This window comes from Pleurodeles waltl, chromosome 9, assembly GCF_031143425.1.
Source record: "Pleurodeles waltl isolate 20211129_DDA chromosome 9, aPleWal1.hap1.20221129, whole genome shotgun sequence".
In the NCBI taxonomy this organism is placed as follows: Eukaryota; Metazoa; Chordata; class Amphibia; order Caudata; family Salamandridae; genus Pleurodeles; species Pleurodeles waltl.
The window spans coordinates 323,586,299-323,602,448 of NC_090448.1; the positions used below are offsets into that span (position 1 = coordinate 323,586,299).

The following is a 16,150-nucleotide window of genomic DNA, read 5'->3' on the forward strand; positions in this document are numbered from 1 at the left end:
CCTGGATAAATACTTTGCACCCAAAGTTTGCATTGGAATTATTTGCTACAAATTTTTTCAAAGAAAACAGGAGACGGGTGAATCTGTTGATGACTATGTGGCAGACTTAAAGAAATTGGCCCTTGATTGTAAGTTTGGTTCAATACAAGATGATTTGATAAGGGATCAAGTGGTCATGCACAACAACAATCAATCCATTCAAGAGAGATTATGGATTAATGGTGACTCCTCATTGGAGGAAATTGTGGCTATTGTAAGGAAAGCGGAGATTTCTGAACGGTGTGTTTCAGAATTAAAATCGACTGAGAGGAGCTTTGACAACATCTGCAAGATAAATAATCGTAGAACACTGAAGGAACAGAAAACACCACAAAGTAACGACGGTGAAAAAAGATGTTACAGATGTGACAGCAAGGAACATTTAGCGTATGCTAAATCATGCCCAGCTTTGAAATTGAAATGTAGTAAATGTGGCATTGTGGGACATTTTGCGAAGGTATGTAGGAATAAAAAGAAAATGGTTGAATGCATATTAAATGGCAATGCTCACGTAGGAGTTGAACACCAAGAATATGATGACTTGGAATCTAAAGAAGATACTGTAGATGGAAACTTTATTTTGAACATAACAGACGCTGAGACAAAAGGGAAACCAATGTGTGATATGGAAATAGGTGGAATTCCAATCACTATGTACGCAGACTCTGGCTCACCTTTCACTATAGTGAATGAGGAAATATGGAATAAGACATTTGTGAATAGATTAGGTGGAAAACTTTTGCAACCTGATGTGCGACCTGAAAGCTACACAGGAGACAAGGTTGATCTCGTTGGTTTTAGATGGTTAATATTCTCTTTTAAAAATAGGTGTGCCAGAGGAAAATTTTATGTGTCAAAAAGGGGGCCATCGGTTCTTGGATGGAAGGATCAAGAACAGCTTCACATGATCTTAGATCCTAACAGCAAGGAAAAAGTGTTGATAGTAAGTTATGGGCATACCCTGTCTACGGAAATGGAGAGGAAATTTCCCATGGTCTTTTGAAAACTTTTAGGAAAATTGGTTGGTTTTGAGCATAAAATTGTATTAAAAATGAACGCTGTGCCAAAAATCCATAAGGTGCGACCAGTACCCTTGATGATAAGGGATGAAGTTTCAAAAGAACTGGAAAAGCTGGTAGGGATGGATGTGATTGAACCTATAGAAAGTGCAGAATGGTTATCACCAGTGGTTATTGTTCGATGCAGCAATGGGAAAATTCGCTTATGCGTCGATTTAAGATATTTAAATGACAATATTGTCGTCGACCGCTTTCCATTACCTAAAATCAATTAAATGGTTTCAAATCTTAGAGGTGCAAGTTGGTTTTCCACAATTGACTTATCAGCGGCCTATCATCAGATTCCCTTGAGAACTGAATCAAGGAAGTTGACAGCTTTCATCACACCTTTCGGTTGTTACCAGTACAAAAGGATGCCATTTGGACTAGCGTCTGCAGCTGCAGTTTTTCAAAGACTCATGTATAAGTTATTTGGAAAATCCTTGGGAGTTATGTGTTTCCAGGATGACATTTTGATGTTTGGGCGTGATCGGAAAATGCATAATGAGCGATTGGAACATGTTTTAGGGGTGTTGGGAAGTAAAGGCTTGACTGTCGAATTGAGCAAATGCAAGTTTGCCAGGAGAAGTGTAGAATATTTGGGGCATGAAATCAGTGGTGAGGGAGTGAAACCGAAAGCATTATTGGTTAGTGCCATTGTTAATGCAGCAATTCCAACTTCAAAGGAAGATGTAAGATCGTTTTTGGGAATGGCTGAATTTTGTGCGAAATTTATCCCAAATTTTGCAGGAAAGGTTTATAATTTAAGACTACTGCTTAAAAAGAATACTCATTTTATATGGAGTGATGTATGCGAAAGGGAATTTATGAGTGTTAAGGATAATTTGAGCAAAGTAATGAATTTGGAGAGTTTTGATCCGGACTTGGATACTGTAATGACTACGGATGCTAGCAATAAAGGTCTAGGCGCTGTACTGTCCCAGAAAGGGAAATATGGAAGGGAGAGGATAATTATATTCGCATCTAGATCACTTTCGCCTTCAGAGGAGAAGTACTCAGTTATTGAAAAGGAGGCGTTAGCATGTGCTTGGGCTTTAGAACATTTTTGTACATTTATTTTGGGTAAGAACATCACTATCCAGTGTGATCATAAACCTCTGATTAAGCTCCTCACATCAGAAGGTAGTGTACTGGCTTCTGCGAGAATTTTAAGATTGTCTATGCGTATGAAGGATTTTATATACCGAATTGTGTATGTTCCTGGAAAAAACAATCTGATGGCAGATTGTTTATCCAGGCTTCCGTGCCCTTTAGAAGGTTGTGTGGATGATCCTTGGGAAGACTATAGTGTTGCTTTGATACACGATACTGGAAATTCCTCTCTTAATAAGGACTTGTGTAAGGAAATGGAAGAAGATTTAGATTTGCAAATGGTGCGGAAGTTTGTCCTGGAAGGTTGGCCTAAGAAAGATCTACTTGCGGAGCAAAGTAGACACTTCTGGGAAGTTAGGCATGAACTTTCTGTTGAGAGCAGCTTCATATTGAGAGGGAATAAAGTAATTCCACCACATGGTATGAGAAATATTGTTTTGGATCTGTGCCATGAAGGTCATTTTGGTGTTGTTCGCACCAAATCAGTGGTTAAAGATTTGTTTTGGTGGCCTAGAGTGGATAAAGCAGTTGTTTGTAAGGTCCTGTGAAGTGTGTTCTTCAGCAGACAAAACCTTGTGTACTTTAAAACCTCCTATGGATCAAAAATTATTACCAAAGCACCCATGGGAATGTGTTGCTGTTGATTTGTTTGGTCCTGTTGGGGATGAGCAAGAGTATGTGGTAGTCCTTATTGACCTATTTTCTAAGTGGCCAGAAATTAGTATAGTAGAGAGGGGAGACACAGTTTCTGTGTTGGAATTCATGGACAAGGTGTTTCTGTCGGAGGGAATTCCTACGAAATTGTTGAGTGATAACGGTGTGCAATTTGTTCCTAGTACTGCTAAGATGTATTTTGAAAAGCTGGGCATCAAACACAAAACGTCTTTGTACAACCCCAGTGGAAATGGTACTGTTGAGAGATTCAATAGGGTCATTAAGAGTGTTATTCAAAGCTCTATGAATAATTGTGATTGGCGCACAGCTGTGTTCAAAGCGATGTGGGCTTACAGGATTACTGAGAATCCAACAACAGGTTTGAGTCCCTTCGTCATTATGAGAGGTAGAAAACCCAGGGGTAATCATAATCCTGTGTGGTTGTTTGGTGCTGGTGTGGAGAATTGGTCACTGGAATTTGTGAGAAATAATTTGGACAAATCACAAGAAAAAAATATGGTGTACTATGACCACTCATCATGTGAAACCTGTCAACATTTGTTGTGGGTGATTGGGTATGTGTTAGGAAGCCTTTTAAAGTAAGAAAGAATGAGAGCCAATATTTTGAACCTGAACAAGTGAGGGAAGTGTTGCATAATGCGGTTAGATTGAGTGATGGACGGGTTTGGAATCTTAAACGTATCGCTTTATTCAATAATAAGCATTGTATTAGGCAAGATGGTATGGGTCTTAGGAATGAGGAAGGAAGGTCTGACTGGTTAGAGGAGGAGTTAATAGACACCTCTTTACCTTCTGAAGTTTCGGAGGGTGGTTGCTTAGACACCTCTTCACCTTCTGGAATTTCGGAAGGTGGTTGCTCTTTTCCTGCGACTCATCATCTTTCCAAGGACAAGGATGTAGTGTGTAATGGTAATGATGATGATTTTGATGGAGATGTGAGACCTAAGGAGAAGAGGAAAGTAACCCATCCAGGTTGGTTGAAGGATTATGTGTTAGGGCATATTTCTGCCTCCTACACGGACTCCGGATGATTTTAATGGGAATTTCCTCTTCTTATGTTTTATCACGATATGTTTGTTTTGTGTGTTGCTATTTTAATTTATTGTTCCAAGTTATTTATTTAAATTTACGGAAGGGGGTGTGTTGTGTGTTTGCTAATTCTTATAGAATGTGGAGGCCGGTGACACATTAGGATTCTAGCGTCCTTGATGCTGGAATCCTCCTGGTGTCAATTGAGCCTGGACGCATCGAGGAAGCGGACCTGTTCCCTTTTTATCGTACTGGCAATCTAATAAAAAGAAGATTCTCTTACTGCGACTCCGACCTTAATTCTTCCACACCCACTTCAGCGTTTTATCTAGCTCATTTAATATAGTTGAATCGACTCTTGCATCACGACAAGGGGTCTCAAACTTTACCTGCCTTCCGAAGGCTCCAAAATCAATGGACTCGGCGTGCACAATGTTGTTGTTATTTTAGTCTTTATTAGTCCTTGCCTATTTGTAATTTGTAGGAGGTTCTTACGCCGCATCTTTAAGATCACGAGATTTAGCCTGCTAAGAAAGCTTGTTTGGAGGGTAATACAACGTACGTCAACTCAGCTTCATTTAGCGGGTGAAAACTTACATTTTTTTTCTGTACCACTCTCCTTAAATACATCTTGCCTCCGTATACTTTCGGTCACTGTAGACCTATTACTCCCCTAAACGTGTTTTCTTCAATAATAAAAACACACAGTTGCATTCTCTCATCCTCTATCGAGAGATTAACGATTGACACGATTTCTCTCCAAGTCATTCCTGGTGAAGAGGCTATCTTTTCCATTACGGTGCTTGAGCTGAATAGGTGCCACTTACACTCGGGAGGTCTAGGTAAAGATTCATGCAAACATTGTATATTTTTCGATGTTACCAATATCGACGGCTCGAAATGAAGTCAATTCCGACTATACATTTCATGTCACACTACGTCGCTTCCCAATGCGTCGCACCAGTTGTCTGTCTCTTCTGTGTGTTAAGCAGATGAAAGGCACCCGATGATGCAGTGGCGCCTCTTGGGACTTGTAGTTCGCCTCTTTCCATTTCCTTTCAGTAGCTTGGACGGTCAGAGTTGCAATTCCGGCGCGCTTTGTGCGACGCCATCGGCGTCACCGGAAGTTCCTGTAGGCTCGCGTTCGCAGCCTGTGGTGGTGTCGTCGTTCGTAGGCGCTATCAGGTCAGTTTCCCCCCCCCCCCCCCCCCCCACTACCGTACATGTCGTGTTCTGATTCTAACGTTTGCTTTTTTCCTTCGGGCGTGCACCTCGCATAGATCTCTCACGATCTTCATAGGGGCCCGGTCTCATCAGCCTTCGCCATTCTTACCTGAGGCCCGCACATCCCCGCGGCCTCCCTGTGCAAATTAGTGACTCTTTTCGTATTCTGACACAGGAGGAAAGGAGGACCTTGCACTCAGTTCCCCGTTATTGTTTTGCGTGCGGGGAGACATGCCCCACTCACCCCGCGGACTTTGGGTTGCGCAGTGTCTGCTGCAGGAAGGGTCGTCACGATCGTCTCGCCTGTCCCCGCCTCCTATGTGACTTCTGGTCTCCTTGTTGTTAGCTATTTTACACAGTTGCCTCTCTTGAAAGCTGTTACTTGACGTGCAGTGGGCATCCTTCATGTGCCCCCGCTTCGGTTCACATGTAACTTCTGCTTTGTTTCAGGCCATTGTGTTATTTCACAACCACTAGGATGCTTTGCCCCGCTTGTACCTGTGGGTGCTTCCTTGTTACATCGCACGTGCTTACTTGTCATCACCAAACAAAACCCCGTTTTTGTAAACACAGTTTCCGAGGTGTTGGTCCTCACATACTTAAAGTGTAGTTATTGGTGATAAGGCGGCTAAACATATTTTATGGTGGTTTCACATGGTACGCTAGAGAATTCTGGGCAGTGATGTAAAAATCCATGACTCAATTTTAGGGCAAAAGCGGATCTATTTCAGGAAATCAAGCAGTATTACAAGGTAGACGGCGGACATAGATGCGGATCAAAGTACATTTGTGTATTTGGTTTGTATAATGTGCACAAGTACTGAGCAAACGTTCACGTGTAACTGGGTTTAAAGACTAAAAAAACAAACAGCAAATGTATGCACATATCACTTAACCTGCTTTGTCCTTTTATATTGAACACGACTACGCCTTGGTTTGCTGGGGCTAAGGCCTAGAAGGTCGTCATGGCCAACTGCCAAAAGTGAATACTCGCCAAGTAAAGGCCAACAGAGCAATTATTAGGTACCTCTCTGCCCCATTGTGAAATACCAATTAAAGCCGGGTAACCATCAGCACCAACTGTTGAATGCACTTAAATAATGACCGACTTTGATATACACACCAGGACCTCACCTATCTTGGAGTTCAATGTAGGCAAACCACCAATGGGGAAAATGCATACCAGTTATCCTCCCGAAAGGGAAACGTACAAGGGAAGCAACCTTCAAGGAAAACACATCCACGGTACAAACCAATAAGAAAACAGTGTCTTTATGTGAAGAAGTACACTTGCAGCTCATTCATCAGACGTAGGATACTCTCCTTGGTGAACTGTGCAAACAAACATAATTTAATGATTTTGTACAATACGCTTCTGTTTCCAACCCCCTATATAACAGCGTTCGCCCTTATACTCGAGTGCTGCGTGCCTACCTTGATCTAAGCCAGTGGTTCCCAACCTTTTGACTTCTGTGGACCTCCTTTTTATCAATTCTGGAACCCGGGGACCCCCACTGAATCATTATTGGAATCCAGGGGCCTCCACTGAGTCATTACTGAAAGCTCGAGACCTAATCTGTTAAAACTATTACATTTTCCAAGAGGTCGCGGACCCCCTGAGGAGGTTTTTCAGACCTCCAGGTGTTCCCGGACCACAGGTTGGGAACCACTGATCTAAGCATCACTGGTTCACACCGAAACCCTCTCATCCATCCCTTCCCCATTCTCCCAGGTAGTCATTTCATCCGTTCCCGCAAATGACTTTTACCCTCCTTCCCTGACCCTACTGTACTGGGAACTGTTGCCGAAATCTTTCCATTACCTTGAACGCATCCCACTTGTTCTTACACAAATTTTCCTTCCGTCCATTATTTATTCCTGCCCTGGAGTAAGCTGCTAGCATCTTCTCAGGGCACTCTTTCTCCACATCTATACCCGTGCAGTTGAAATTAAGTTTGAAGGAGTAGTGTTTGTTAAATTACACTGCAAAATTGCACATATTGTGGCAGTATTTTGCACCTGTCCTGTCATTTTATCAGTGATTATTGTTGCACAGGCAAATGTTTCACTTCATGAATAATTCAAGACATAAGTCGGTAATGATATGACTCGTTAAACTTTGCATATTGTAAGACACTGTGTGGCACAATGTGTAGTTTTTTTTTTTTTTTTTTAAACTGGTCCCTTTAAAATAGAAATAATGCTCAGATAAAATGTGCAAATTATGCACCAGATAATGTGCTGTGCAGCAATTATCGTAAATCCATGATTGTGAGGTAGACTGTGAGAACCGAATCACATAATTCTACAGGTCCTGTGTATAATCAAGACAACGTAATTGCTTCTGCACTAAGCACCCCTCAATTTCCCCATCCTAATCTTCACTCATTCACCAACAGCAATTCAATTCTAGGCCATTTAGTACCTTCATGAAATTCCCCTTCTAAAACCGTCCCCTGAAATCTGCCTTTTCAACCTGTGCACAAGCTGGAGCGTGGTCTTAGCTGGCGTAAAATGTGACATTGACCCAGCCCAGTAATTAGTGAAAAAAAAGTTAGGCCCTCAGTGGACCCTTCTTCCTGCTGTGTTTTTTTTTTTTTTTTTTTTTTTTTTAAGGTTAGGCCTAGCTCCTGTGTTTGGCTTATTTTGTTTTTGTACATCGGCCAAAAAAGTCTACATGAGTGGCAAAGCTGGTTTGCCAGTTTGTGCTTTAAATAGTGCTTTCATTTCACTTAAGTTATTTCTTTTATTTTTGCGTTTTTTTTTTTCTTCAAACATGCATACCAAAAGTAAATGGCTGTATTTTTGCTTTTTATTACTTTAGGCTTTACTATCCATCGCATATGTTTGCAAATAAATATTCCATACTCGTGAAGGGCAGGCATTTCCTTGCTATTGCATGTGTTAATATTCTGCAGGCACTAGTATTCAGTAGGTTCATCCTGTTCCTAATTTCCAATTACCTTTACAGGCTGGGATTCTGATAAAGAAATATGAATGTAAAATACCTTCTCTTACCTCTTTTCCAAATTCATTTACCCTTGTCACCACTACCTCGCCTTCATTTTCATTGTTTCTTGTCTTTCCACTCCTCCTTGATCACCACAGCAACCCATTTGCCCTACTGGGGTATTTGAAAAAACAATTATCCAACTGCCTTTTCCTCCATTGTACCCAACCGAGACACTTATGTGCCTCCTTGTTAAAAATAGATATTCACTTGCTGTGTAGCATTCCTGATTAAAATACCAGAAATATATTCAAAATTAATAAAGAAACCTTTTAGGTAGTGCTCACCCAAATCCACAGAAAACAAGCAGCTCTTAAGAGAAGTTTACTTCTTGTATTTGCTTTGCTTTCTTAATAACACAATTCGTGTTGCACAAGATCCTGCAAGTGCACAAGATTCCATATAGGTGATCTGGGGACGCTGATGTCTGTGAATAGCTTCAATCTGGTGAGTTGGGACAAGATGTTGTTCACATCTATTCACACCTATTAAGGGTATGGTATTTTGTAAGATCTTGTGCTCAGGTCTGAACCTGCCTGGTCCAGTGTTCAAAATACACAATAGCAGTTTTATAATGTCACTGTTTATTAGGTGAAAATAAACAATTTTTTTCTTAATCTACTGAAGTCAACTTGAATTGAGCGCAAAGTAAACTTCACAGAATGGGTTATTTAAGTTATTTCTCAACTTGGATTCAAACTTCCTACCCACAGGTTGATAACGGGTGGATGTTATTATTGTAGCTGTAACATTTAGTTTAGAGGAAAGTTAGCCACCAAGCATAAGTGGAGGTATGGTTTGTCCATAGGAGATTGAGATAATGGCATTAATGAGGTTCTGTGAAGAACAAAAGTAGGACCTAGTCACCAGTTTAGTTGAGGCATGTACTTCCATTCTGCACAGCAGGCTCTCCTCTATTAGTTGGCAGCCAAATACATAATAGTGTCTGAATTATTCACCACTGAGACTCGGTGAGGGAAAGTAAGGAAAAATCCGTATTAAGCTTTACCATTAGAGTAGTTCCATGGGGCTTTGAAGGAAACGTCTTTCAAAGGGTCTTCAAGTGGAAAATTTGCTATGTTCAACAAATGTGTTTCAGGATTGAGTGAGGTCTGTTATCAAAGACCATTTGAAGACTATCAGTTCTTAGTGGCCTTTGGATAAACCATTACATACTACTGGTTGATTTTGTCACTCAGTTGCTTGCTTGCTTATTCAGTGGCTTTCCTTCCTCTTCTTCTTTTATTTGCCGTTTTTATGGAGCATAGCTCCTTCACCATACTTTTTCTGCATGGCTTGTATTCTTCCACTGGTTACTTTCAAAGAACTACTTTTTAGGTCAAGCTTAGCTGTGCACAAACGCTGCTCTTTGACATGTAATTTACTCTGTAGGCTTTAACCATGCCCATCACTTTCATTCGTTCCTGGGCCTGCCTTTCAAAATTCTCTTGATTTTGTAGGTAAATGCTTTACGTTTGTCCCGCCTTGAGGCTGCTTTGTCACGCCTTGCAGACTGACCCTGTTACTTGGATTATTGCACGATCGGCAAAAAGGTGGTGCACTATTTTTTTATTTTGCTTAAAGTTGCATGGCAAACGTTCTTTCTTTCTTGTTTTGGGCATGCCGCTGTCTTTTTGTGGTGTGCGTGTGCAAAGGCTGGTGGGGGGGGGGGCTTTTTGATTTATTCAACAACCATTTTTTTTTTAAAGGCTCATGTAGTGCAAACTTGATCAGAGGAGCGCCTATGTTTCATATAACACAAATTGGAACTGAGGAGCGCTTTTCATGACTGACTACGTGAAGTTTCATATAGCACGACCTCTATCAGACGAGTGCTTTACATGAGGACCACTTCACAAGGTTAACAGTTGAAAAATACACAGACTGGAGCATTTAAAACAGAAATTAACACAGAAATCCTCAAAGCGGTTCTCCTAGCACAGCGGGAGAACCAGTACTACAATATTCACTGCACTCCTGCAAACTCACCCCATAATGCTTTGCAGGGCATTTCTTTTTCAAAACACTTTTCCCCATAACTCAGCCTGTTGTGGTCCTACGACAATGGGACCATCATCAAAACGTTCAGCATGACACACTTTCTGTCTAGGTGATCCCTGGGTCCCCACCCTAAGTTGGCTGGGGTCCCAAAATAGTAACCTCTCCCACCATTCAGTATCTTTTTAAGCTTGTTGTAGTAGCTGGGAGTAGTTTAAGGGCCTTGTTTTTAATAGTATTGCAAAAGCCCTCTAGGGGCTATATGTATGGTTACACTGCTTACTTTCTGCCATTCTGTTTTCATGTTATGCCCTCAAGGGGATGACTACATGGTTACATGACCATATTTCCTACAAATGCTATATTTATTAAGGTGGCCTCTAGGGGCTGTCCAGAGCATTACAATAAAGGAACTACAATATTTTCTGTGCTCTGAAATAGCCACATAATGCTTTGTAGGGCATTCCTTTTCCCCATTACTCATTGTGTGGTGGTCCTAGGACAGTGGGACCACCATCAATGTTCAGTGCGATGCACTTTCTGTCTGGAGAAACTCTGGGTCCATACCCAATGTTGGGGGCGAGGGCAAATAATAACCTCGCTCACCTTTCAAAGTCTTATTACGCCTCTCATGGCTGGAACGTTTGTTTTACAGCTGTGAGTAGTTTGTGTTTTAAGGGCCCTGTTTGTAATAGTATTTCAGTAGGCCTGAAAATGTGTACGGCACTAAGTTCTCTAGGGGCTACATATATGGTTACACTGTATTATTTTTTGCCATTCTGTTTTCATGTAGTTCTGCCCTTTTAAGGGCCGACTGGATGGTTACATGACCATGTTTCTTACAAATGTTATTTTTATGGTGGTGCCCTTTAGTGGCTGTTCTAAGCATTGCACTCATTACATTACATTCAAGATACCACAATATTTACTGCACTCAGTTTGTTGGGCATTCCTTTTACAAAACATTTTTGCCCATAACTCACCGTACGACCTGCTCTTTCTCTCTAGGTCATCTCTGAATTCCTAGTTGGGGACCCCTAAAAAATAAAAGTAAAAAAATTAAAAAGGCAATCTTTTCGTTTTTTGCTGCAGATAGAGGAAAAAGGTAAATGGAAGTGCTTTAGTTATATGCAGGGACACTGGAATTATGTGGCAGAAAGGACCAAATTATGCAGTACAGTTGACCAACTCTTGTGGCAAGAAAAGTCCAGTTATGCATTTACAACACCAACAGCTCTAACTAATGCGAATGCGAGACCCATTGCATTGCAAATGCTTGTTTTCTTTTGCTGTGAGTGCTCCCTAAGAGTCTTTCTTCCCTAAGAGTGTTTTCTTGTTCTCTCCCTTGTGTGTAGTTCAGCATTTTATCTCTTGGCTTATGCTGTGCTTCCCCATCCTATGCCCCCACCCCTTTTTTTTGGGGGGTTCATTGTTTTTGATTTCCTGCATCCAGCTCCTATGCCCCCCCACCCCTTTCTTCACACATCCTGTCCTTCATTGCTCCCATGCCTATTGGGGTGTGGGAGTGTGTGTGTGTGTGTGTGTGTATATATATATCAGTTTTTTTTTTAAGTTCCGTAGCTGTATTTTTGTAACTTGCTGCCTGGCCTCTCCTTTTACAAAATGTGCTTTATTTATATATATATATATATATATATATCTATATCTATACATATATATATATATATCTATATCTACATATATATATATATATATCAGTCCAAGGCTGGCATCTTGGACTAGTAAGTAAAAAAAAAAAATAAGTAAAATGGCAGCTGTGCAAACTGTGTGGTGTTGGCGAATACCTTTTGTTTTTATTATAATATACTTCCTTATAAGGGCTTTCAGCTAAGCTGTCTTCAACCATTGGTTTGTTGGCATTCACATTTTTGTTGACAGAACCTACAGCATTGTGCAGTGCCACTTGGCTGATCTCACTGTGAATTACAGCATTCTGCTCACTTTAATGTGCTAGGTACTACTATGGCAGTGTGAGCTCTCTAATGCTATATATATATAAATAATTTTCAAAGAACGGTGCAACCAAATAAAACACAAAAAGGCTGCACAATATCCAAAAGCTCGTGGAGAGTAGAGAATGAGCACAATTTCCAAAAATCATTCAGTTGAAAAATCGTCGGCTCCATTTATTGGTAAAGTTCATACAATACACAATAAATATAAATCGACGGCACTTCCAAAAATGCAAAAAATGATAATCAAATAAGTGCCCAAGATGAACAACACACCCACGCTGTCCCGGCCAAATGTCGACGCGTTTCGGCAAAAGCCTTCAACTGGACATTGGCAGACATTTTTACACCTATCTATTTAAATCTTTTAGTCCTTCTTTGATTTCAGCAACATGGCTAAAGAGTTGTGCAACAAGGCGGTGATATGATCAAGTCACACAAAGGGACACTTCCTTGACCAATTGTTCTCTCCAAAATACCATGGCAGTAATATCACTTTTTAGTGTGCCAGTGTGGCTTGTCACTCATTCTAATTTAGTTCAGCTCTTGTCTTGCACTCTTGTGATGTTTTATTAGAGTGCATACTCATGTAAATCAGATACAATGCAGCTAAATGCATGAAGTGATTTGTGTTAGTGACAGATATAGATCCATTGTCATGGTAGTCAACACTCTAGTGTCCCTGTAGTATTACCATTAAAGTTGTAAGTGTTACTTTGCAATTGTGACTATACGTTCATTATTTGTAAATGATGAATGGTTACCCTAGCCTCTGGTTATTTTGTATGTGCACCACTTTTCATTAGAAATGTAATCATGGCCATTCTTTGTGGTTTCCTAGTAAAGAAGATATGTGAGAGTCCAGCCAGCTTTTAACATTGTGAGAGTGTGGCTATTAGGGGAGAGGGACTTATTGTGCTTCCTAGATGTCCCTCTTCTAATCTGTGTTCAGGCTGACGCATGGGATGTATCATTCAGACTGGTCTTATGTGTAAATGGTGCTAATCTATAGATCCATTGTTCTTTTTAGAACAGGATTCTGGACAATTTGAGCTCTTGACTTGGGTTTTCCAATTGTTTAATCTCAACCTATTTCAAATCTGAATCGGATTGTCCCACTTTGAAGCAATGTTTGGAGGTGCTGCATTTACAGTGGAGATTACTATGGTGTTCACAAATGTCGCTCTTGATTTTCCGGTATTTCATCCTTAAGTACCTCCAATTACAAGTGCAACATTGGTTGAACTATTGTTAATGTTTCAGTCTAAGCCAGTCATTAGCGAGGCCCAAGTCTAGGGTCTGGCTGGTTTTGGTCAAGTGACACACACTACAATTGCCACATAGATAATGTTCCACTATTCTTGGTAAACCCTTCAAAGTCAGGCTTGAAGGATCCATTTTTACTCTTGAGTATACGCATTTATGTCCTTTAGACTTCCACCCCTCTTATGTAAGAACATTAGCATCCGAAAGGAGACATTGCCCGTACTTGCAATCCTCCAGTTCTTAATATTATCTATACTTGGTTTGATATTGTTGTATGTAGTTGCACATCTCAACTGATGGTTTTTTTTTGTGTGTGTTTTTTTAACGTTTCTATGAGTTCTTTCTTGTTATTTGTAGTTCATTTCTTAGTTTTCTGTATGATGAATTCTGGATAGGCTTGTTCCCTTAGCTTATTATTGAGAGCTTCAGCGTGTCTCTTGAGGTTACTAATTTTACTACTATTCCTTTACAGTCTCAGGAACCGTCCATAAGGCAGATTTTCGTAGTGGGGGTGGATTAACACTATACCATTTTATGAGGTTAATCCTCTTAGTAGCTTTCTGATAAGTGTCAATACTCAGACCACCCCTTTCTGGAAACATTCTAACATCCACTAAGGTTAGTTTTTTATTACATATGATGGGCATAACCCTTTAGTAATTAGAAGCGCAGCAGGAAGTGGCCTCTGCTTGCTAAGATGCAGAGGCTAGCAACGTGGATAGGCGAAAGCCCAGCAGTAACCTTAATAGCTTGACGCTGTAATAACTTCCCTAAATGACATTTCAGTCAATTACCTGGTTGTAACCAGGTTTTTACAACTTTAGCATGTGGCTACATAGTCTGCCTGTCTCCAGACAGCTTTGGGACTTTTGTAGTCTCCATAAAGGTAGATTTAAAGCTATGTATGCAGCACACAATATTTGCTTACAGAGCATATAACAAGCAAGCATGACAAGCTTCTCTGGGTGTACAGGAACACTGAAAGATTTGTACATTGTTCTTTAGCCATTGTGAGCCATAAAAGAGGTAGAGAGTTACTAGCCTGGCATGATGAATTGTCTTTTAGTTTGTGTGGCACAAAATACACCAGAGTGAAGTTTTGCGGTGAATCACAGTGACCACTAGGGTTGCTGCTCATATTTACAATACAAATTTCTCTTAAGTATTTTTTCTCCATCACCAGATGTCGTATGAAAAGACCAGTGGGGTTTGTACAAATGTATAAGTGAGTGGACACGTTAAGATTCTAGTAACCACTAGTAATAATGTTCTAAACCGAGGAATAAAAAAGTGATCTTGTTTAATCCTGACGAACGCCGGGTAACCCAGATGGGCATATAGAAAACTAGCTGAAACATGTAAGCCATAGTCTTGGATATGGAAGTACTAATTCACTCCACTAACATCTACTGCTTAATTTAATCTTTAACAAAGGACACTCCGAATATAATTTAAGAGCATGGGTTACACATTTAGCAGTTTTAACCAGTAGCCTCATAGACTTTATTTTGGCTCTGTGCATTTCGGTAATTTTCTAGGTGGTGTAGATTTTCGTTCTCCTAACCTTTCTTACTCATCCTCCCAAATTCTCTTGCTGTAATTTCTTTGAACCATAATCGAAAAAAATAATGTATTATGGATGACATGGTTCTACACTGCTAGGGTTTAATTTGGTACAAGACCCAGTTTTAATACCTTTTCTTATGTTTTTTGTTTTTCTAACCTTGACATATGCAATAGGTAACATTTTTTCCTAAATGAGGTACTTTAAATATGGCAGAGGCTGCTTATAAAGTGATACTCCATGTTTTACATTGCATCTACCTAGACCACAAGTTAAGTGGATTCCTTTCACCCATGTGAGATTGGTATGTTCCATTAACATGAGTAGTGAAGCAGCCTGTACTTTCTAAGAATCAGGGCTCACAACATGGATCTCTCAAGGGGCAAACTTTAGCAAGGAAGTTACATACACACTTTTTCCTTAGGCCAGTGGTTCCCAAAACTTTTCAGCATGTGACTCCCTTAACATGTTGGGCGTGGCTCCCCATTGTGTTACTTTTTTTGGGCGGGCGGATGGGATGTAAGTCAGGTCTCTGGAATATTTCAATTTTTCGCCCTGAAAATAATTGGGATGAAGGAATTATATTCATAGATGTAACAAAATAAAAATATAACGGATGTTTAATAAAAAGCTTTAATTGGTTTAGTCTGAAACAATACTATTCAGCATTGGGTTGAGTGAGGGAAGAGGTGCCCAGTCGTATTGGTATTACCATCTGTAAATTTACTGACTTTGCCAATCTTAGAACGGCAGAATGATGAGTGACATTCTGAGGATTTGGGCATATAATCTGCAAATTATTCTAAATTCTCTACACCAGTCTAAATCTCTGAGCTACCTTAATGCTGTACTTTCCTGAGAATGTTACTAGCAGGGTACAGCTCTGCAGTAGAAGATTCAGGCTGTCCAGAAGGAGTTAAAACATGCTTGTGGTAAACCAAGTCCTGTAGAAGGCACACTAGTAGATAAAACGGTAATGCAGTTTTCACTGAAAGTGACCATCATGCTTGAAACCTTGGTAGCTAGCCCTGAGTTTGTCTTGTTTTTTTGTTGTTGTTTGCTGAACGTCAGTAGGACAGGCGACATCATAGGGTCTAACTCAGGGTAGTTTGCCATTTAGTGGAGTAATTCATAACTAAATGTTATAAACTCAGTACAATATAACTGTAATCCAGGAGCAGAATGACTCACAATCTGACTT

At 40.3% G+C, this 16,150-nt stretch overlaps 1 protein-coding gene across 2 annotated transcripts in view; it reads left to right on the plus strand.

The window, feature by feature from the left end:
* The first annotated feature begins 4,989 nt into the window (after positions 1 to 4,989).
* RBM6 (RNA binding motif protein 6) overlaps positions 4,990 to 16,150 on the plus strand; it is a 1,032,809-nt gene continuing 1,021,648 nt past the window's right edge. For both annotated transcript variants that reach the window (XM_069206836.1, XM_069206837.1), the window contains exon 1: positions 4,990 to 5,099. The gene's annotated coding sequence lies outside the window, so the exon portion shown is untranslated. The remainder of the gene's footprint in view (positions 5,100 to 16,150) is intronic.